Below are 25,081 nucleotides of genomic sequence, written 5' to 3' on the forward strand. Positions count from 1 at the left end.
GGACTTGACACATAATCACCTGCCTCAGGGGTTTAAATATATAAAAACAAGACATATCAAAAATAACAAATTAATATTAGAACCTATGTAAAACACCTAAAATGCATATAAAATACTCAGGAGTGTACCTATAAGTGCATTCACTCTGCTGCCCCTCACTACCTCTCCACCCTCATCTCTCCCTACACTCCTTCCCAGGAACTCTGTTCACTAGACAAATCTCTCCTAATTGTACCCTTCTCCTCCATTGCTAACTCCAGACTCCATTCCTTTTATCTTGCCGCACCTTATGCCTGGAATAGACTCCCTGAGCCTTTACGTCAAGCTCCATCCCTGGCCGCCTTCAAATCCGGGCTAAAGACCTACCTGTTTGATGCTGCTTTTAATTCCTAACTTGTCACCTGCTCGTAACCTTTATCTTGTCTTCCTCTCTTCAATAGTCCCTTTCCCCTTATGTCCTATCTGTCTGTCCTACCCTTTTCCCTTATTTGTCCTGTCTGTCTGTCTTGATTTAGATTGTAAGCTCTTTTGGGCACGGACTGTCTTTTCTTCATGTTAAATTGTGAAGCGCTGCCTACGACTGGTAGTGCTATAGAAATGATTTATAGTAGTAGTAGTAATATATGCAAAACAGAGACAGGAGAAAATATTTTTTAAAAATGGTACATGAGCAAAAATGCATCATTTGCATATAAATAGCTGAAGACAGTTTGGGGAAAGAACAAAGAACATACTTATTCACCAATCTGCAGATATATTGCACATAGACTGATGCTGTTTTGGTCAAAGGCAATGACAGCTCTGCATAAACCTCAGAATGAGGTAGATTACTGTTGTACCAGATAACGAAAATGAAGGAGGAGCATGCATGAGAAACGGCACAAGGGTCAAACTGTTTTCACTTTACATGTTATATTGTTTTCTTGATTTTGTAGTTACATTATTGTGTTATTATCTAGACCCCCTAAGGCTGGTGATTATGCCAAAACATGGCCCTGTGTTGGATCTTAGCTGTTTGGTTTTAGCAGTTGCTTCAATAAACATTTGGACAAACATCCTCATGTGAGCATCTTGTGTTGAAAGATTTTCTACAACCCTGATTCTTCCCTTTCTGCTGTGGCATTGTTGTGGTTTGTCTGCTGCTGCACCTTGGTAGTTTCTTCTTCGTTGTGTGGATTTGTTAGACATGGGAAGGGTGTTGATTAAGGTTGGGTCTTTTAAAAACCCAACAGAAAAACTGGACAGAATGAAGAGGCCAATCTGCTATCATTTTTTGCTCCTCTTTCCCACTGAGGCAACAACAATCTTTGGAAACACTACTTCAAGTTGAATTGTATAGAATCTATAACTGGTGTCTGTAAGGTTATCCCTTGCATAAAACTATGTTTATGAATTAATGTACCCAAACCTTTTATATTTAAATTTGTTTTGTCATACGTCATGTGGTGTGTCCCTTCTTCTTCATCTAAAGGAATTCTCCTGTTCACAGTGCTATAGAGAGCAGCTAAGATACTTAATCTCTTCCCAGTAGAATTTCAAACATTATGCAGGATTGAAGGATACATCAGGACTGTACTGGGCAATCTCCATGGACCACTGGGAACTTCAAAGTGTCCTGCTACCACAGAAGTGGGGGTAACAGTCCTTCCAAACCAGTGTCCCAGCATGGTATTAGGGAATGCTCTTCCCTCTGACCCAGTATTGAACTAATATCCTTTCATGGGAATGTAATTTTTGCCACAGTAAGACATCTTATTTCAACTTCTTTGTACACTGTCAAAATGTGTTTGAATCATGGTTGTATGAGAATGAAGGGGCGCTGACCTGGAGTTCAAACAGAGGCAAGATTGGTGAGGATGAAGTCATGCCAAAGAGTTATCTGTGCGATAGATCATGTTGCCTTGAAAGCAGCATCAACAGCACTCAAACATACACTGTTCAGCAGATGCCTGGAGCAGTAGGTGAAAATGATGAAGCAACTAGGCTTGGAGACAGGAAAAGCTGACAACTTTGGAACTAGAATTGGCCCATGGTCCTAACAGTAAGAAAGAGCTCCTGCTCAGAGTGCAGGTACAGTCTTCCTATGATAACAGCAAAGATACTGAACTCCCGGTCAGCAAAGATACTCTGGCACAGGCAGGTTTTCCAGATATCCACAATGAACATGCATGCTATAGATCTGCATGTACTGCATGCATATGCATTATGGATATTCTGAAAACCACAACGGTTGGATGTGTCCTGAGGACTAGGTTGAGAATCCCTCTTCAACCACGATGCTATGGTGACAAGAAGGATTTGTGCCCCTTTCAATGGCTATTTGTAAAGTTATCGTCTGCTCATGAGCACAACAGTGTAACTAGAGATGTGATCAGTATTCTGACAGTGGCATCTAGACTGGTACATTCTAGTGCATTACCCACTGGGCCTAATTCACTTGCAGGCCGATTTTAAAAAGCAAATTGAGCACCTGACCCAGGTCCATCCTTTTTAGGCCCAAAATTTGTCTGAGGTGCAGAATTTTCAAGCTGGTCTTCACTAGCACAAAGGTGGATGCCTAAATTAGAGAACATCTATGCCTAGTACCCACCTTGCTCCCCCCCCCCCCCCCCACACACACACTCACCCGGCCCTGTCTGCTTTTTAGACTCCTAAACTTAAAATGCTGCAAAGTGGGCAGGGCTATGGAAGAAAACGTAAGGTGCTCACTCAGCATAGATTTCTAGCATTAGGCACCTAAATAATAAAAACAGGGGCTTATAGTTAGTCATTCAGCCCTCAGCTGTCAAAGGCAGGCACTTAGAGGGTGATTTTATAATGTGTTATCTAGGATAAGAGGGTAGGTAGGTGCCCACTTTTCTTCCTAAAGTACTAGTGTAAGTGGGAGGCCCTATGGTAGGTGTAAATATCTGCACTATCTGTAATGTACAAAAGGAAATGAAAGCATTTTATAATCTATGAGTGTATGTGGGCGTTCCGCCAGTACACGTCACCATGTCACTTTCAACTGGTTGATATTCTGTAAGGCAGAACTTCCTAAACTGTGGGTCGGGACCTGGGTGGGTGCCTCATATCACATCACTGTGCTGCATCACCCACAGAAAGATCCGTAAGCACTGCTGTGAGGAGTCAGTTATATGTGTGTGTTGCTACATTCACATGTATGTGCTCAAACAGCCCAAAGCTGCACTCCCTTATAGAATTATCCCTTTAATCCCTTTGAAAATTAGCCTCTTAGCTTGTATTCCCTTAGTTAAGGCACAGGATTAAAGTTCTACTGAATAAGGTCCTGTGGTTCATGGATTCAGATTTCTAGATGTATTACTCTTTCGAGCTCAAGGCAAGTTACAGCCAAGCACACAAGTTATTTCCTGCCCATGTGGGCTTAAAATCCACGCTGTACCTGAGGCAATGGAGGATGAAGTGACTCACTCAAAGTACAAGGAGCGTTGGTGGGAGAAGAGAGACTGTGAACCAGGGAAGCCGGGGTTCAACTCTGTCTCTCTAAGCATTAAATTACCCCTCAATGCTAAGGCAAGAGGGGCACAGAGCTGAGCCAGTCCTGGCTTTATCTTACTGCATGCAGGGAGATGTAGTCCTGCATTTTCCTGCTTGCAGGACTGGCTCAGCTTAGCTCCCCCACACGTGCAGCCACATAATATACCTAGTACAGCTTCTCCTATGCTGACACTATAGAATTTGCTTTGCCGATTCTCTGTCTCTGATCACAGTGAGGTATGGCTTTTAAAAATATGTATACAGTACACTGACAAAGCAGATACCACAAAGCAGGAAACCAGTGCAATCCCCAGTCTCAGACACATAATATGAAGAAGTAACTCAGGATGTTGGGGGAGGGGGGAGAGGCAAAGGTACAAGTCGAGAACTTTGAACATGCATCAGCTTTTCTACACTTTATATGACCCAGCCATCCTATATAATAATTCTCACCATCAACGTTCTAAAGTAGCTGCCTGTGTCCGTGGCTTCTGGAGTTGCTGAGCTAGGCTCCGTAGCCAGGCTGACGTCACTCATAGCTGATTCCCAGGCAGGGGGAGGAGTAGGGAAACACGCGGAGCAACTTGCTCCGCGTGTTTCCCTACTCCTCCCCCAGCCTGGAAATCAGCTATCAGTGCGCTGCTCAAACACCCCCTCGGCGCAACACCCAAGCCCTCCCCCAGCTCATCAAACACCCCCCTTCCCCCCCCGAAGCACATCAACCCCCTCGCCACCCGCAGCTGCCACTGGTAACGCTGTCCGGCCGCTGCTGCTTCTCCTGTTGAGCAGCAGCGGCCGCTACAAAAAGAAAAAAAAGCCATAAATGTTTTTAAACATCAAGCGTGGCACCGCAGACAGCCATCAGGCATTGGCTGTCAGCTCTGCAGCCTCTCCTCCTCTCGCCTCCACGTCACTGCCCCTGGAGTAAGACCCCGGAGGAGCGCAGCGACGTGAGAGGCGAGAGGAGGAGCGGCTGCAGAGCCGACAGCCAATGCCTGATGGCTGTCTGCGGTGCTGCGCTTGATGTTTAAAAACATTTATTGCTTTATTTCTTTGTAGCGGCTGCTGCTGCTCAACAGGAGAAGCAGCAGCGGCCGGACAGCGTTACCAGTGGCAGCTGCGGGTGGCGAGAGGGGGAGGGGAGGGTCGCTGGACATGGTGGCTGGAGGGGGGGCAGGGGAGAGGGAGGTGGGGAGGGGGTCCTGAGACCAGCGAGGTGGGGGTGGGGAGGGGGACCTGCGACAGGGGGGATGGGGACCTGTGAGGGGGGGCACACACTCACTGTCTCTCACATACACTCTCTCTGACACACTCTCTGTCTATCACACTCTATCTCTCTGTCACACACACACACACACACACACACTCTCTCTCTCACACAAACACACACACACTCTCTCATTTTCTCTCTGACACACTCCATCTCTCACACACACTCTCTCTCTCAAACATACACACTCCAAGGAAACCCTTGCTAGCGCCTGTTTCATTTCTGTCAGAAACGGGCCTTTTTTTTACTAGTTAATCAATATTTTGCTAAGATAAAACCATTCCTACCAAACTGGAAAACTTGGGGAAAAACCTTAAAATTCTGTTACCCGACTCATTCGGGGCGATCAGGGAAGACAAAGCCGTAGCGGAGAGATTAAATAAATTCTTTGCTTCGGTCTTCACCGAGGAAGATTTGGGTGGGATACCAGTGCCGGAAATGGTATTCGAAGCTGACGAGTCGGAGAAACTTAATGAATTCTCTGTAAACCTGAAGGACGTAATGGGGCAGTTCTACAAACTGAAGAGTAGCAAATCTCCTGGACCGGATGGTATTCATCCCAGAGTACTGATAGAACTGAAAAATGAGCTTGCGGAGCTATTGTTAAAAATATGTAATTTATCCTTAAAATGGAGCGTGGTATCAGAAGATTGGAGGGTGGCCAATGTAATGCCGATTTTTATGTTTCAACGGTTTTTATTGATGACTTGAAGAAATACAAATCCGACTCAATACCTTAACAGTGTTATAACATTACAATTTTAAAATCATAACAAAACAGGGGAGCTACCCCACTACTTACAGTCATCACGTTTTTTTCAACTTTTTCCCCCTATCCCCCTCCCTCCCCCCTAGCCATGCTTTATCAACAGTGTTCACCATGGCCAATATACAAATAATAACTTTCATTGATGTGTTAGCACAGCCTTCCCTTCTCCCATATCCACATTCCAAAATAATATGTTCAAAACTCATATGTTCCCCCATCTCACACCAATCTCCACCACTTTTTAAACGTTATGAGGAGCATGTTATTACCAAAAAGTGTTGTGATATAGTGAAACAACTACAAAGATCCCTTCCTCCCCCCTCCCTCTACTTCCCACCCCTTGTTGAGAGATTTCCAGATTTTAACTTATTACCATGAAGGATGATCCAATTTCAAGATACATCTAAAGTGAGTTCACCATTAAACTGCGTCCTTTAGGAGACAGAGTATTAATATATGGTCCCCAAACATCCAAAAACCGCTTCAACCTCCCAGGGGAGCTCCCCACCCCTCTTCTCTCAAACAATACAAATTCGTGTAACTTGTTGCGCCAGTGCCAGAAGTCCGGGGGGGTCTCCGCCATCCACTGACTCATTATTAGTCTTTTACCAATCAAAAAGGCCTTCCGAACCATTTGACGGGCTGACCCCCTCTGCAACAGAAAAGCTTCATATTTATCTAACAAGATTCCCATCGGAGAGCACATGATTCTCAAGTCCAAAAGATCCGCCAGGTATTGGGCAATAGAATCCCAAAAGTGTCTCACTTTATAGCAGCTCCATAAATAGTGAAAGAAAGATCCCGGAGCCCTCCCACACTTCCCACATAGAGGTGTAGAAACTCCTCCCATCTTGAATACCTGAGCCTTCGTTAGATAGGCCCTATGAAGAATGCGATATTGGCATTCTCTAAGCCCTGCATTCCCCGTTAAGCTCCGTATCCTGGCCGTCAAAACATTGAAATCTAAAGAAAGATGTGGTCTTTCCAAGTCTCCTGCCCATCTCTGACGAATGTTCTCCCGATCCCTGGGCGCCAAAAGTGTCCCCAAAACCCTATGTAACCCAGAAATAGATAGTCGTTCACTTTGTACCGAATGGAAAAACTGTCTCAATAAGCGACAGTGTCCAGCGCTCAAGGCTTCCATCTCCAATGAATCCACATAGTGTTTTAACTGGGCATAGGCAAAAGTACCGCCCATATCATATCCCAGCCCCAGTGCTCCTAGGTTTAACATGCGGCCTTGTCGATTTAATACATGCTCCAACCGATTTATCCCATGTCTCGACCAGGTCCGAAAAACCGCGTTCTCCAAGCCCGGCCGAAACAACAGATTACCCTGAATAGGGAGCAGATCTGATACACACCTATTCAGGCCATACATCCGCATCATATCTCTCCAAAGCATCCGTAAAGGGAACACAAGTATACTAGAACGTAGATCAGGAGGAAGCGATTTACTAGGAGCCTGCAAAAGAAAATGAAAGTGACACGGTGCATAATATTGGCTTTCCAACCTTCTCCAAGTATAATCATCTCGCGCCAAAAACCAATCTCCAAGATGACGCAAAAGACAGGCCCAATTATACCTCCTTAGATCCGGGAGCCCTAGGCCTCCCTCCCTCCAAGTCCCCTGCAATATATGTATTGGCAATTTTGCTTTTCTACCTCCCCAGCAGAAGCATCTGATCACTTTGGTCAGCAAATTCACATCTTTTGTTTTCAAATAGAGGGGCAACATATGCAATAAATTGTAATGCCGATTTTTAAAAAAGGTTCCAGAGCAGATCCAGGAAATTATAGACCGGGGAGTCTGACTTCGGTGCTGGGCAAAATGGTAGAGACTATTATTAAGAACAAAATTACAGAGCATATTCAAAAGCATGGATTACTGAGACAAAGTCAACATGGATTTAGTGAAGGGAAATCTTGCCTCACCAATCTACTACATTTCTTTGAAGGGGTGAACAAACATGTGGATAAAGGGGAGCCAGTTGATATTGTGCATCTGGATTTTCCAAAGGCGTTTGACAAAGTACCTCATGAAAGACTCCAGAGGAAATTGGAGTCATAAGATAGGAGGTAGTGTTCTATTGTGAATTAAAAACTGGTTAAAAGATAGAAAACAGAGTAGGGTTAAGTGGTCAGTATTCTCAATGTAGAAGGGTAGTTAGTGGGGGTTCCCCAGGGGTCTGTGCTTGGACCGCTGCTTTTTAACATATTTATAAATGACCTAGAGATGGGAGTAACTAGTGAGGTAATTAAATTTGCTGATGACACAAAGTTATTCAAAGTCGTTAAATTGTGGGAGGATTGTGAAAAATTGACCGTACGAGACTGGCATCTAAATGGCAGATGACGTTTAATGTGAGCAAGTGCAAAGTGATATATGTGGGAAAGAGGAACCCGAATTATAGCTACATCATGCAAGGTTCCACGTTAGGAGTCACGGACCAAGAAAGGGATCTAGGTGTCGTCGTTGATGATATGTTGAAACCTTCTGCTCAGTGTGCTGCTACAGCCAAGAAAGCAAATAGAATGTTAGGTATTATTAGGAAAGGAATGGAAAACAAAAATGAGGATGTTATAATGCTTTTGTATTGCTCCACAGTGCGACCGCAACTCGAATATTGTGTTCAATTCTGGTTGCCGCATCTCAAAAAAGATATAGTGGAATTAGAAAAGGTGCAGAGAAGGGCAACGAAAATGATAAAGGGGATGGGACGACTTCCCTATGAGGAAAGGCTAAAGCGGCTAGGGCAGCTTGGAGAAAAGGCGGCTGAGGGGAGATATGATAGAGGTCTATAAAATAATGAGTGGAGTTGAACGGGTAGATGTGAAGCGTCTGTTCACGCTTTTCAAAAATACTAGGACTAGGGGGTATGCGATGAAGCTACAATGTAGTAAATTTAAAACGAATCGGAGAAAAGGTTTCTTCACTCAACGTGTAATTAAACTCTGGTAAAGGCGGTTAGCTTAGCGCAGGGGTAGACAACTCCGGTCCTCGAGAGCCACAGGCAGGTCAGGTTTTCAGGATATCCACAATGAATATGCAGGAGATAGATTTGAATACCATGGAGGCAGTGCTTGCAAATCTATCTCCTGCAAATTCATTGTGGATATCCTGAAAACCTGACCTTCCTGTGGCTCTCGAGGACCGAAGTTGTCTACCCCTGGCTTAGCGGAGTTTAAAAAAAGGTTTGGGCAGCTTCCTAAAGGAAAAGTCCATAGACCGTTATTAAATGGACTGGGGAAAAATCCACTATTTCTGGGATAAGCAGTATAAAATGTTTTGTACATTTTGGGGATCTTGCCAGGTATTTGTAACCTGGATTGGCCACTGTTGGAAACAGGATGATGGGCTCGATGGTCCTTTGGTCTTTCCCAATATGGCAAAACTTATGTACTTATGCACTATGTACTTATTCTGGTGTTATGCTGCGAGTTCTGCTCTGGAGCAATTTACATCTCCTTGAGTACAGGCATCTACAACAGGGGCTAAAAATACCAAATACTGCAGCAAAATGCAGACAGTGCAGAGAGAAGATTCCAGCAAATGCAGAGAGTGCAGGGGCTGAAAATACCAGAGATGAGTCCTGCAAAATTCAGAGAGCACAGGGGAAAGAAATACCAGAGATGACAATCGTGAAGTACAGGGAATTAAAATACTAGAGGAGACTCCAGCAAGCATGGGCTGACCATATCAGAAGTGTCCAGCAAAATGCAGCGACTGAAAATACATAAACTAGAGGGAGGATGTTAAAATAGTGATCTGTAAGGTTCAGATCTTGTGTTGTGCCCCTGGATTTTGCTGGGGGTAGATATTCTTTAGAGACACCTTTCTCTTCAGAGTATATTGGGGGGGGGGGGGGGGGGGGGGGGGGGGGGGGAGGGGTTTTGACAGCTGAAGAACCTAAAAAAAAAATAGATGTATTGTTTTAAAGCACAGATGCACGATCAGGCCCAGGAATGTGTAGGTTCCAGTTCCACAGGTTGCTCTCCATTCTGCTATCCAGTGACAGAAATATAACTGAACACACAAGTAACTGTCACATCCTTTGGCCAGGATTGCAGCTACCATGAGCAAGCCAAAACCCCGTGTGCCACTTCCTTGGGCTGCGGTCAGAACTTGCAGAATAAGCCCTAGGGCTGGCTCAACTATTAGGCAGACCAGGGCTGTATTAACCATCTATAGGCCCTGGGCAAACTTTTGTGGAAGCCTTCCCCCCACCCGATGGTTCAACATGTCAGGCCTCTGAAGGAGAAACAGGATTTGTGAGCCCTTGGGCCACTACCGTAGAGCGACAGTGGCAGACAACACTCCCAACCAGGACTGGGCAACACACCAACACGGCAGGGAACTGCAGACATAGATAAACAGGCAGGGATACAGGACTGGAACAGACTTCACCTACACTTGACCACCATTCCCCAGGGGTTGAGCCCCCATATGCAGGTGGCCGGCAGGACTTACAGGATCCAGGAACACACACAGGGGAAAGGACTCAAGAGCAAGCTTGACTAACAGGGCCAGGAATCAGGACACAGAACTGGGGAAACCTCCCCAGGTAATAGGACTCAGAAACAAGCTTGCACAAACAAGGACTGGAGGGAAAGGCAGAGGGAAACAAGAACACAAAATAGACCGACAAGGCTAAACCCAAAGCTGGGCTACAACTACCACAATACCTGAACACAACAGAAGGCTGAACACCAGGCAGCCACCAAAACACAGGGAAATAAAACAGAAAGCCCACCAACAGACAGAACACTGAGGCAGAAGGCAGAAGCCCACAACCCAACACACTAAGGCAGTAGGCAAAAGCCCACAAACAGACATACTAAAGCAGAAGGCAAAAGCCTACAAACAGACACACTAAAGTAGGAGGCAAAAACCCACAGACAAAACACAGAAGCAGAAGGCAAAAGCCCACAGACAGAACCCGGAAGCAGAAGGCAAAAGCCCACAGACAGAATACTAAAGCCAAAGGCAAAAGCCCACAAACAGAACACAGAAGCAGAAATGCAGAAGCACACCAACTGACCTATAGCGATGCAAAGGCAAAGCCTGAAAGTTCCCAGGTGCTTAGTAAAGGCACTACAGGTAAGGTCACCAGCAGGGTGGGGCTCAGCAACGTAAGAGCAGAGCACAGCCTGGCTGGAAAAGATCCCAGAATGAACTAGCCTGGACTGGAACGGATTTCAGGATTTCCACCCAGGCTTCAGGATTTACACGCCAACTTAGCTTGGCTGGAGGAACCTCAAAGCAAATCCGACAGGGAATATAGTCATAATCGTGACACAACACTGTCCTTCCCTCCCCACCCAATGGTCCAACACTGTCCTTCCCTCCACCACTCTGGTCCAGCTGCGCAGCTTACCTCCCAACCAGTCAAGCTGCTTTTTTTTTTTTTTTTTGGGGGGGGGGGGGGGGGTTGCGCCTGCCATCTTGCCCCTTTTGAAGTGATTTCCTGTTCCTGGGGGGTGGAACTGGCTGAGCTATCAGCGGAGTGGATCATAGAGGCTCTGCGCTTTTTTGCCTTGGGAATTCCTTGGACTGGGGGAAGGGAAGGAAGATCCCGGACCGGACTGGGCCCTATGCTTTAAGGTAAAATTATGTCTTACCTGATCATTTTCTTTCCTTTAACGCAGCAGATGAATCCAGGAACTAGTGGGTTAAGCCCGCCTACCAGCAGGTGGAGATAGAGATAAACAAACTAAAGGCAGTGATGTCAGACGGCCAGCTCCTTCCTCAACCTTTTCCTATATGAGCACGCAATTCTAGAATGCATTGCCACGAAACCTAAAAGCGACCTATGAACTAACTAACTTCCGAAAACTGCTGAAGACCCATCTTTTCGACAAGACATACCACAATGACTAAAACATATGAAATCCCCACATATATCTAGCAAGCATTGTTAAAAGCGCCTCATATTATATCTTTATCATATTTTCCATTACCATGCAACCCAAAATACTTCTGTAACACTAATGTCAACTCTCCTCTCATTTCCACTATCCACTATATATTGTAAGCCACATTGAGCCTGCAAAGAGGTGGGATAATGTGGGATACAAATGCAATAAATAAATAAAATAAATTCGTAAGCATTTGCCAAGGCCAAAAATATGAAACCAATAACAACCAGAAACCATCCTCACTATGAAAAACAGAGAACCAAATAAGAACTTTGAAATAACGGCAACTTGATCCAGAAATCGGAATCCTTTTCGTGTTCCCATATCTGTCTGAACTCTGCAAAAGAGAACCCGGAAGAAAAAAATAGCCACACTGCGCGGAAAATGAAAAAAACGTCGGCTGAACTAGGGAGGGATCCTGGATTCATCTGCTGCATTAAAGGAAAGAAAATTATCAGGTAAGGCATAATTTTACCTTCATTGTCACTTGCAGCAGATGAATCCAGGAACTAGTGGGATGTACCAAAGTATCCCTTAAGTAGGGTGGGAAGCCGACGCTCCCCGCGCTAACACTCCCGCCCTAAAACTTGCATCCTCCCAAGCAGACACGTCTAGCCTGTAATGCTTTGCAAAAGTATGACGGAACGCCCAAGTAGCCGTCCGACAAATCTCTTCCAGAGATAAGGCCTCCGCCCCCGCCCAAGAAGCCGCCTGTGCCACTGGAGACGCCCGCCCTTGTAGCAGATACGCCGCTCCAATGGCTTCCCTAATCCAGCAAGCAATGGAAGCCTTAGAAGCCGCCTCACCTCTTTTCGATCCCGACAAGAGCACAACGAGATGATCCGAGCGTCGAAATTCGTTAGAGATCTGCAAGTACCGAAACAAGGCTCTCCGCACGTCCAGGAAACGTAGCGAGGCAAACTCCCCCGAATAATCCTATCTTCGAAAAGACGGAAGATAAACCGCCTGATTGACGTGGAAAGCTGACGTGGAAGACAAAGCCTGAATTTCAGAAATCCTCCTAGCTGAAGCAATGGCCACCAAAAACACTGTCTTAAGTGTTAGATCCTTCTCAGAAACCTTATTCAACAGCTCAAATGGTGGGGCCTGGAGGGCTCGCAGTACCACATTCAAATGCCATGGCGGGCACGGCTGCCGCAGAGGAGGCTGAAGCCGAAGAGCCCCGCGTAGGAAACGGACCACATCAGAGTGAGCTGCTAAAGAGGAACCGTCCAGTTTGCCCCTAAAACAAGCTAGCGCGGCCACCTGCACTCGAAGGGAATTATATGCCAATCCCTTTTGAAGACCATCCTGAAGGAACTCCAGAATAACCAGAATGGCTGCCCGAAAAGGCAATTCAGCACGAAAGCTTTCCACACTCGCGCGTACGCTGCTGAAGTAGACTGCTTCCGTGCCCCCAAAAGAGTGGCAATGACTGGTCCTGAAAATCCCTTCTTCCTCAGCTGCCGCCTCTCAATAGCCAGGCCGTAAGACCAAAGTGGGAGGGATTTTCCATCTGAACCGGCCCTTGATGCAGCAGATTGGGAGTCACCAGAAGTTGCAATGGTGGCTCTGAGAGTGCTTGAACGAGATCCACATACCACGGCCGTCGGGGCCAGTCTGGGGCCACTAGAATGACCGGCTCCCGATGCTGCCCTATGTGGCAAAGAACTCTCCCTATCAGAGGCCACGGAGGAAAAACATACAGTAGCTGTTGTTCTGGCCATGGCTGGAGAACAGCGTCCAATCCTGCGGATCCTGGCTGCCGTTTGCGGCTGAAGAACTGGGGAACTTTGGCATTGAAAGCCATGGCCATGAGATCCATTACTGGTCTTCCCCAATGTTGACAGATCAGCTGAAAAGCAGTGTCCGACAGCGTCCATTCCGCTGCATCTAAAAGAGTCCGGCTGAGAAAATCCGCTTGAACATTGTCTTGACCTGCAATGTGCGCTGCCGACAGACTCGGAACATGCGCTTCCACCTATACTAGAAGACGAGACGCTTCCATTGCCAAGGGAAGACTGCGAGTGCCCCCTTGCCAATTGATGTAGGTCACCGTCGTGGTGTTGTCCGAGAATACACGAACCGCCTGCCCCTGTAGAAGGTCCTGAAAACTCCGCAGCGCATTCACGACTGCTCGCAACTCCAGATGATTTATCGGCCAAGTCATTTCGAGAGGGGTCCACGATCCCTGGGCTACTCGATGAAGACAATGGGCTCCCCAGCCCGCAAGGCTGGCATCCGTCATGACTACTACCCAATTGGGAGCTGCCAGAGAAACACCCTTCTGCAAATTGGCTGACTGGAGCCACCACGCGAGACTGTCCCTGGCCCGGCTCGACCAAGGAAGGCGTCGTTGATAATTCAGTGATGTCGGCGACCATCTGCTCAAAAGGAAATTCTGAAAAGGTCGCATGTGCGCCCTTGCCCATGGAATGACCTCCAAGGTCGCTGTCATGGAACCGAGTTGAACATAATCCCACACTCAGGGAGCGCAACGACTCAATAAGGTCCGTACCTGAGAAAGCAATTTGATCCTACGCCCCTCGGGGAGAAACACCTTCCCCCACTTTGTATTGAATTGCACTCCAAGATACTCCAGACTGAGTAGGAAGCAGATGACTCTTGTCCATGTTGACCACCCAACCTAAGGATTGCAACACCGCAATCACTCGGTCGGTGACCACTTGACTCTCCTCTGCTGTCGTTGCCTGAATCAGCCAGTTGTCTAGATATGGATGCACTCAAATCCCCTCCTTCCGCAGGAACGCCGCCACCACCACCATGACCTTGGAAAAAGTGCATGGGGCAGTGGCCATTCCGAAAGGAAGGGCCCGAAACTGGAAGTGCTGACCCAACACAGCAATTCTGAGAAATCTCTGATGGGGCTGCCAAATGGGAATGTGCAGGTAAGCTTCCCTCAAATCGAGAGCCGTCAAAACTCGCCTGGTTGAACAGCAGCAATAGCTGCCCTTAATGTCTCCATGCGGAAGTGACGAACCCGCAAAAACTGGTTTACTTTTCTGAGATTGAGAATAGGCTGAAAAGCCCCTCCCTTCTTTGGAACAACAAAGAAGATGGAGTATCGACCTGTGTGCCTTTCGAGAGGAGGAACAGGCATGATAGCCCCTATCCTTAGCAGGTCTCGCAAACACTGCAGAACCGCTGTCCTCTTGGCCCGCGATACACAGTGGGACTCCAGAAAAAGGTCTGACGGGAGAGAAGAATTCTAGCTTGTAACCTTCTCACACCACATCGAGGACCCACTGGTCTGAAGTAATTCTGGCCCACTCTGGAAGAAACAGAGAAAGCTGACCACCGATCTCCCGAGTGGACCTGTGCCCCATCATTGGGAGGCCCGAGAAGGAGCCCCCTGAGAGGGGGGTCCAGCCGGACGCTTCTCGTTACGAAAGGAAGAACGCTGCCCAAAACGAGGACGCTGAAAGGCTGCGTTGGACCGCCCTGGGTGATACCATTGCGTCTCTCTGAAATGTGACCTCGAGGCTCCCTGCCTGGAAGTTGACTAGGGTCTATCCTCAGGAAGAAGCTGAGATTTGGAATCCCCCAAATCTTTAACAATCTTTTCTAGGTCTTCCCCAAAAAGCAATTTCCCTCAGAAAGGCAATTTAATGAGCCGTTGCTTAGAGGCCATATCTGCGGCCCAATGACGGAGCCACAGAAGAAGCCGAGAGGAAACGGTCAAGGCCATGAGTTTGGCCGAAGCACGGACCAAATCATACAAGGCATCCGCCAAGTACGTCAGCCCAATATCCATCAGCGACATCTGAGGAGTTCCCGGCATATGACTCCGAAATCGAATCCATGACAGAATGTAGCCAACTGAGACAAGCTCTAAGAACTACAAACAGAAGCTTGAAGTGTCAAAGCGGCCACCTCAAAGGCACGTTTTAAAGAGGCCTCTAGCCGTCTGTCTTGCATATCCTTAAGTGCCGCACCACCTTCCACTGGAAGAGTAGTCTTCTTTATGACTGCCGTCACCAGGGCATCCACCCTAGGTAGAGCAAACTGCTCTAAACGGTCCGCTGAAACCGGATACAGCCTGGCCAGAGCCCTGGCTACTTTCAGCCCCCCATCCGGATCCGCCGACTGGGTCGAAATCAACTCTTCAATAGCTTCATGTACCGGAAAGGCCTTAGAAGGTCGTCCGGTACTAGCCATCTTGGGGTTGACCGCCTGAGAAGCCGCAACCTCAGGATCCTCTATATTCAGGGCTTCCAGCGCCTGAGAGATAAAGGAGGACAACTCCTCCTTATGGAAAATCCTCACAGCGGAAGAGTACTCCGGTTGGTCAGTGAGGACACCGTCCTCCACGTCCTCTACCCCTGTCTGCTCCGAGAGAGCCACCATGAAGGAAGCTGCAAGCGACCGTATGCAGGACCCCTCCTCAGACCCTAAAGAAAGCCTAGGCTTTTTAAGGGAGGAGAAATCCTCTGGGGAAAAACCCAAAATCTCTTGGTTACCCCCAGACCCCCTGAGAGAATCAATGGCCAAAGCTGGCGCAGCCACGTGAGGGGGGGCAAGGCCCTTTTCAACAAAAATGCCTGATGGAGTAGCAAAATAAACTCTGGCGAAAACCCCTCCCCAGCAACGGAGGAGGTCGCAGCCATTGCGCCTGCAACACCGCCCACAGTGCCTGACGGCCCCCCCAACTCCCCTACCAGCAGAGAAGAAGCTTTGCCCAAAACCGCTACCGGAGCTTGCTTCGCGACTGATCGCAAAATGGAGCAAGAATCGCCAAGCTCTGGGCGGGAAAGCATGCTCTCGGGGGGGGGGGGGGGCACCGCTCCATCGAGTCCCGTGAAATCAGCGCACCCCGCTGAACGCTGTTTCCTGTATCGGGAACAGCGTTTTACCGCCTCCACTGCCATCGCCTTACCCCGGACCGGGAAAGCGCAGAACTGACAGCTGCTCAGACATGCAGGCAACAGAAAACAGGACTCGGACAGCAGTAACACAAACCTGCTCTCAGAAAAAACACACTTCCCTGTTTCTCTTTTAAATAAATTCTATGGTTCTCTCTCTTTTTTTTTTTTTTTTTTTTAGTGAGGAGGCAGAAACAAACAGGGAAGGAAAGGAACAGCAAACGCCTGTTCAGAGGAAATATGAGGTGCAGCAGGGACCCAGCAACTGCGTATGCTGCCAAAGGGGACACCACCAGTCCGCCACCCCTGGCTCAAACTGGCCACTGGCCCAGGAGCACCCTCAGAGGCCTTGAGCCCAAGAGCTGGAGAAAAAGCCGTCCACCACCTGCTGAGATAGAGACATACTAACTGAGGAAGAAGCTGGTCGTCTGGCATCACTGCCTTTAGTTTATTTCTATCTCCACCTGCTGATAGGCGGACTTAACCCACTAGTTCCTGGATTCATCTGCTGCAAGTGACAAGGAAGCTGCTTTTATTTATGGACCACCTGTTAAGCTGGGACAGCGGCAGCTGCCCCCCTTTGCCCATAGGTAAAAGTAGCCCTGAGGCAGACTAGGAAGTCATAGAGAACTATCAGCATGCACTTTACCTGCAGGAAAGGTGAGTAATTTTCAAATGGCTCATTTACCTGGCTAAATGGCTTTTGGAAATTGCTTTCATTATGTTTATGTTGTATTTATTTTATTTATTGCATTTGTATCCCACATTTTCCCACCTATTTGCAGGCTCAATGTGGCTTACATTGTTCCATCATGACAATCGCCATTTCCGGAGTGAGAGATACAGTGGTATTACAATAAAGGTCTTAATTGATATAGTAGATTGAGCAGTCAGGTATAAGGAGTGCATACTCAGAATAAGTGGTAGGGTGGTATTGCATTAGAGTTCGTTCGTGGTAGCGTGGGCCTTTGTAGTCAAGTATAGAGAGTTAGGTTTTATCCAGTTCAGGCTTGGATTTCGTTGCTTGGTAATTAGGATGGATCGTTGTGGTATGCCTTGTTGAACAAGCTGGTCTTCCGTAATCTCCGAAAGTTGGTTAGGTCGGGTATTCTTTTTACGTCAAGTGGTAGAGCATTCCATAGCTGTGTGCTTATGTAGGAGAAGCTGGATGCATATGTTGTTTTGTATTTTAGTCCTCTGCAGCAGGGGTAGTGGAGGTTCAGGAATGTGCGTGTTGATCTTTTAGTGTTCCTGGGTGGTAAGTCTATGAGGTCTGACATGTAGGCCGGGGCCTCTCAGTGAATGATTTTATGAATCAGAGTGCAGATTTTGAATGTAATGCGTTCTTTAAGTGGGAGCCAGTGTAGTTTTTCTCTTAGGGGTTTGGCATTTTTGTATTTCCAAATATGAGTCTGGCTGCTGTGTTTTGGGCAGTTTGGAGCTTCTTGATGATTTGTTCTTTACATCCAGCGTATAGTGCATTACAGTAATCTAGGTGACTTAGCACCATTGATTGTACCAGGTTGCGGAATATTTCCCTTGGGAAGGTTTTACTTTTTTGAGTTTCCACATTGATTGGAACATTTTCTTAGTTGTATGGCTTTCTAGTGTGCGATTACGGTCTATTGTGACTCCAAGTATTTTCAGGCTGAGAGAGGGAGGGTATAGTTTGGGGTGTTTATATTGGCGGGTTTGCTCTTGTTATGTTGTGATGAGAGAATGAGACATTGTGTTTTTTTCTGCGTTAAGTTTTAATTGAAATGTATCCGCCCATGAGTTCATGATTTGGAGGCTGTGATTGATTTCATTAGCGATTTCTTTTAGATCATGTTTGAACGGGATGTAGATCGTGACATCATCTGCGTAGATGTATGGATTGAGGCCTTGGTTGGATAGGGATTTGGCCAGTGGTATCATCATTAGGTTGAAAAGGGTCGGTGACAGCGGTGATCCTTGGGGTACTCCACATTCTGGTTTCCTTGGTGCTGATGTCTTTGAATTAGATGTTCAGCGCTGCGTGCGTCTGGTAGCACTATACCAATAATACTATACTAATAATACTATACTAATACTAATAATACTATACTAATAATAATAATAATAATAATAAATGTTCTTGCGGTTAGGAAGCCTTTGAACCAGATGAGAACGTTTTTTCTAATCCCGAAGTATTCTAGGATATTTAGTAATATTTTATGGCTAACCATGTCGAACGCACTGGACGTCAAATTGTAGGAGTAATATACTATTGCCAGTTGCAATTGCTTGTTTGAATTTGGTTATGAGTGATTAGTACTGTTTCGGTACTGTGGTTGGATCGAAATCCTGATTGAGAATCTTGCAGTATTGAGAATTTGTTTAAGTAGTCGGTAAGCTGTTTGGTTATCATACTTTCCATTAGTTTGATTACCAGAGGGATAGATGCTACCGGGCGGTAATTAGTTATGTCACTTGGTTTTTTTTTCTTTAAGTCCTTGGGTATTGGGGTAAGAAGAATGTTTCCTTTGTCCTTTGGGAAGAGTCCGTGTTGTAACATATAGTTCAGGTGGGTCGTGATGTCTATTATGAATCGTTGAGGGGCGGATTTTGTTAGGCTATTGGGGCACATGTCCAGTTTGCAGTGGGACTTGGCAAGCCTTTTGATCGCTTGGGTGATGGTCTCGTCAATGAGTATAGTGAAGTTTGTCCAGATTCGGTCTGCTGGATATTTATTGGGGTTAGGGTCTATACAATCAATGAATTTTTCATAGTCGATGGTGTTGAGAGGTAGCGTGAGTTGTAGCTTTATAATTTTCTAGTTGAAATGTTTAGCAAGGTTGTCTGCAGATGGGGTGTCTGTGTTGGTTGTAGTAACCGGTGTGATATCTAGTAGTTTATTCACGAGTTGGAAAAGTTTATGCGTGTCTTTATAGTCTGGTCCTATTTTGGTTTTATAGTATGATCTTTTGGTTTGTCTTAGTGCATATTTGTATTTCCTTTGTGTTTGTTTCCATGTATTGAGTGTCATTTCATCTTTCTTTTTATTCCATGCTCGTTGAAGCCTCCTAACTTGTGTTTTTAGTTTTTTCAGTTCTTCATTAAACCATTGTATTGAGTTTTGTCTTCGTGAGGTTCAAGTTTGTAATGGTGCTATATTGTCTAATATGTTTCTGCATCTGTTAACCCATTCTAGGAGATAGTGTTTCGAGTCTGTTTGTGCTGTCCATTCGTTCTTGTAGATTTGTTGCCAAAATATTGCAGGGTCAATTTGTCCTCTCGTAGTATAGGTTGATGCTCTTGATTATGGTGTGGGTTTTTTTTTTTTTGCCATTGTAGGGATAGGTTTAATTTGTAGTGGTCTGACCATGGTATGTCTGACCATTTTATATCTGTTGGTGCCAGGTTTAGGTCTGGGGACAGTTTGTATGTGATGAGGTCAAGTGTATGTCCTTTGGCATGGGTTGCTTGCAAATTTGGCCAATTGAGGTCGCATAGTTGGAGGAAGTCCTTGCATTCGCGTGCATTAGTTGAGTTAGATTCTTCTAGGTGTAGGTTTATGTCCCCTATTATAAGTAGATTGGAGGTAGATACACGTTTGATATAAAATCCATGAAGTGTGGTTTGCATTCATGCCAGTTGCCTGGTGGCCTGTAGAACAGGACAGTGTTTAGGTGGTCAAGCAAGTTTGTGCGATTGATTCTAACTGAGGCGATTTCAAGTTGGGGGGTTATAGATTCGGCTGTTGTTGTTATGGTGAAGTGTGATCTGTGGATTAGAGCTATGCCTCCTCCTATGTATATCACTATGTAACATAGTTCAATGTTTTAAAGTTGATGCCCAAATATACCTTTTTACAAATTTGTTCTGGGAGGGAGTAGTGTTGGGGGAATTATGATTGCTCATTTCATTATCAGATTCTGAAGGGAGAACAAAGCGGAAGGTTAACCTAGGGCACATGTCACCCTTGCACCAGCCCTGAAATGATCCAGTCTCCATCACAGGCTTGGCTGTCTAGATGTCTTCTCTGCTACAGCAAGCCTGGACGCTGGGGACAAACACTGGATTCATCCCTCCTCTCCTCTTTGCATACATAAGCAACAGATGGAAGACAAAGAAGAACCATCTAGAACAAACCGAAAGCCCCTTTCGCAGTGTCAGATAAGAATCACAGATATTTCAATCACTGCACTATGCTATGAGGAAAACTCTTATTTGTTTAAATGTTTATAAAAGATGGTATTGCTATAGATACTTAAAGCATAGTTCAAATCAGGTTTTCATTTCTGGGTGGATGGTCTGGGACTGCCACTTCTTTTCAGACTCCAGAGCAGCAGGGGTGTTCTGCTCCAGCCCTTCCCTTTTAGGCAGCCTGCAAGGAAGAGAAGGGGAGGGGAGGGGGTGAGCCTGGAGCAGGACAGAGAACAGTCATTCTGCTCCCTAATCCAGCCCCTCTTCTCCTATTGCTCCTGACCTGGTCCACCCCCTCCCCAAGGCTCCACAGATCCATTTCCTTTACAAATTAAGCCCTGGTTAAATAATGTACACAATGAACACATAATTTAACAAAACTCCTATAATCGCACAAGAATAGATCATTATGCAATCGTATTGTATGTTACAATATCTAATATAATAATTTGCTCCTGCAACGTTCCAATGTCTCTGCCTGCGTTCGTAACCATCTCCTGACGTCACTCTCCCACAGTAGAAGCCTGCTTGCCTGACGTCAGGAGATGGTTACGAACGCAGGCAGAGACATTGGAACGTTGCAGGAGCAGCTTCAGCTCTTCCTCTACATGCAACGCGGGAGCTGCTTTAGCTCTCCATCGCCACTGCACCCGCGCTACCAGTTCACACCACCATCTCCACCCAGGGCCGCCGAGAAACTGGGTCGGGCCCGGGGCCCCGCCCCTGCCGCCCTCACTGCCACATCCCCGAGGTGACTGATGGGTTGTGTACACCTTCCAGCAGGTGGAGACTGAGAAAAAAAATCTGTGACTCTAGCGAGCCAATAAGAGCCCTTGCCAGATAGAGAAAGATCCAGTAATAAAGTACCAAACCAGAAGTAAAGCCAGAGAAGAACTACATAACCTGTGCATCCAAAAACCTGAGCAGCCAGCGCACATTGCCATCAAAGGGTGATTGACTTTAAACATATTATGGTCCTTCAAAGAGGACATTTCAATAAACCAGAAAACATTTCTTTTTCCTTTTTTTTAAATAGAGAACTAAACTAGCAACACAGCTCCAATAAAAAAAACTCGGAACTTCAGAACAAAACACATATACCTGAAGGGAGGGATCTGGGCCGGTCCGGAGGGACTAAAGGAAAGCAAATTAGCAGGTAAGGCCTAATTTACCCTTCCTTAGAGTCCCTCCAGACCGGCCCAGAATGTGATTGATGGGAAATAACAAAGAAGTGAAATTATGGGAGGGACCCTAGCAGCCCCGCCGACAAAACGCGCGCTCAAAAAGCAACCTGACGCCGACTGAGGATGTCTAAACGGTAGTGCTTAGAAAAGGAATGCAAAGACGACCAGGTTGCCCCTCTACAAATGTCCTCTGGAGGCACCAGACAATGCTCTGCCCAAGAGGCTGCCTGACCTCTTGTAGAATGCGCCTGAACATGCTCTGGAACAGGTTTCCCCGAAAAAAGATAAGCTGAAGCAATCATTTCTTTAAGCCAACGAGAAATAGTGGGCTTAGAGGCCATGAACCCCTTGCGCGCACCTCCAATAAGAACAAATGATCAGATCGCCAGATGTTCTCCGTAGACTTAACATAGTGTTTCAACACCCGTTTGACATCCAAATACTTCAAATGCTGCTGCTCCTCCGAGCCGGAAAAAGAACCTAACACAGGTAATACTACTGGTTGAGAAACATGAAACCGAGTTACTACCTTGGGAAGAAAGGAAGGAACAGGCCTCTAAAAATGGCGATCTACACAACAACGCCTGCAACTCTGAAACTCAACTAGCAGAAGCAATGGCAACCAAAAATACTGTCTTCAGGGTCAAGTCCTTCAGAGTACAGGACGACAAAGGCTCGAATGGAGGCTTAATAAGAACCTTAAGCACCAAATTCAGATCCCAACGAGGAAAAGAACATTGCGAGGGGGGACGGAGATTAACCCCCCTCAAAAAACAGACCACATCCGGATGACTAGCTAGAGACTTCCTTTGGATACGACCACGAAAACAAGACAAAGCCGTGATCTGCACCTTAAGAGAAGCCAAAGCAAGTTCTTTGCCAAAGCCCTGCTGCAAAAAATCTAAATTTCCGGAACCAAAGCACTAAAAGGAGATAAACTAAACTCCTTACACCAGTCCTCAAATACCCTCCAAGTGCGCATGTAATTCAAAGAGGTAGAACGATGATGAGAGCAAAGCATAGTAGCAATGACCTGAGCAGAGTAACCTTTCTTAATCAGCTTAGCCCTTTCAAGAGCCAGGCCGTAAGACAGAATCGATCCGGATCAGGATGAACGATCGGACCCTGCGACAAGAGATCTTGCGTGACCGGAAGTCTGAAGGGAAGATCCACCAGAAGACATTGAAGGTCGGCGTACCATGGCCTTTGAGGCCAATCCGGTGCCACCAAAATCAGACATCCCTTGTGCGTCTCGACCTTCTGAAGAAGGCGCCCTATCAGAGGCCATGGAGGAAAAGCATACATTAGACCGGCTGGCCAGGATTGAAGAAGAGTGTCCACGCCCTGTGCTTTGGGATCCTTGCGCCGACTGAAGAACAGAGGAAGTTTTGCACTGCTGGCGGAGGCAAACAGATCTATCTTGGGAGACCCCCAACGATCGACCAGCAGCCAAAACACCATTTCACTTAGCGACCACTCTCCGGGATCGAGCATGTGACGACTGAGAAAATCTGCCTGAACATTTAGGACCCCTGCTATGGGAGCCGCTGACAGAGCCACCAGATGGACCTCCGCCCATTGAAGTAGCAGCGACGCCTCTCGCTCCAACGGCAGGCTCCTCGTCCCTCCTTGCTGATTGATATAAGCTACCGCTGTGGCATTGTCTGACATTACCTGTACTGCTCGGCCTCTCAGAAGATGAAGAAAGCTCTGGAGCGCCAGACAAATCGCTCTGGTCTCTAACAGGTTGATTGAAAATAATGTTTCCTGATGAGACCAGAGACCCTGAGCAAACTGCCCCTGACAGTGAGATCCCCAGCCATGGAGACTGGCATCTGTCGTCACCACTGTCCAACTGGGCTGATCTAGAGGCATACCTTTGGCCAAATTGGCCTCCCGAAGCGACCATCGTAGACTGGTCTTCACTTGCAGCGAAAGTGCCAAACTTTGATGAAGCGAATCCTTCTGGGACGACCATCTCGACAGAAGCGACCTCTGAAGAGGCCTCATGTGAGCCCTGGCCCAGGGAACTGCCTCGATCGCTGCTGCCATTGATCCCAAAATCTGTAGATCTCTTGCCAGCGGACTCGAATTCTGCAAGAAAAGACGAACCTGAGCCTGCAACTTGAGGACCCGGGCCGGCGGAAGAAACACGCGACACTGCTTTGTGTCGAACCAGACTCCCAGATCCTCTATCGACTGAGAAGGCAGCTTTTCTGTACATTGACTACCCAACCTAGGGACTGCAAGAATTCTACCACCTGAGCCGTTACCTGAACACTCTCGTAGTAAGACTTTGCCCGGATCAACCAATCGTCTAAGTAAGGATGAACTAAAATGCCTTCCGTTCTGAGAGCCGCAGCTACAACTACCATGACCTTGGTAAACGTACGAGGAGCAGTCGCAAGTCCGAAAGGAAGAGCCTGAAACTGAAAATGGCGGCCTAGCACTGCAAAACAAAGGAAATGATGTGCAGGACAAATAGGAATGTGGAAATAGGCTTCTGTAAGATCGCGAGAAGCCAGAAACTCTCCGAGCTGCACCACAATAATGACGGACCGCAAAGTCTCCATACGAAAAGAGGGCACCTTGAGGGCTTGATTGACCGCCTTGAGATCTAAAATCGGACGGAAAGAACCCTCTTTCTCGTGCACCAGAAAGTAAATGGAGTAACGGCCTTGACACCTTTCTGCCCAAGAGACTGGACAAATCGCTTGAAGGTCCAGAAGTCTGCGGAGAGTAGCTCTGCCAGCTCCGGTCTTGATGCAAGAATGGAAAGGGGATTCTAGGAAAGCATCTGAAAAAGGGTGAGCGAACTCTAATGCGTACCCTTCTCGAATAACCTCTAATACCCACTGATCTGAAGTAATCTGCATCCACCTCTCTTGAAACTGCGCCAACCGAGCACCCACGGACTAGAGGCTGGGCCCACACACCTTCATTGTTGAGAGCGGGAGGAGGAGAGAAGGGAATTCCCTGCCTCTCGACCTCCCCTATGACTTCCTCAAAAGGACTGAGTCCTTTGGAAAATCTGGAGCGTTGTCCCTGAAAAACTCTGTCTGGCCAAAATAGACGAAAATCACGGCCTCTACCCCGAGCTGTGAAAATACCACGACTAGATCCTCTTGGACGATCCTCCGGCAACCTCGGAACCTTAGCCTCTCCGAGGCTATGCACCAGCTTGTCTAACTCTTCTCCAAACAGAAAGGAGCCCTTAAAGGGAAATTTACTAAGCTTAGACTTAGAGGCCGCATCCGCCGACCAACCACACAGCCAAAGCGTACGACGAGCCGCCACAGACTTAGAAGAAGCCCAAAGCAAATCATAAAGAGCATCTGCTAAAAAGGCTGAACCCATTTCCAGCTTAGCCACTTCATTATCAATAGCAGAA

The sequence above is a fragment of the Microcaecilia unicolor genome, chromosome 3 (genome assembly GCF_901765095.1).
Source record: "Microcaecilia unicolor chromosome 3, aMicUni1.1, whole genome shotgun sequence".
NCBI lineage: Eukaryota > Metazoa > Chordata > Amphibia > Gymnophiona > Siphonopidae > Microcaecilia > Microcaecilia unicolor.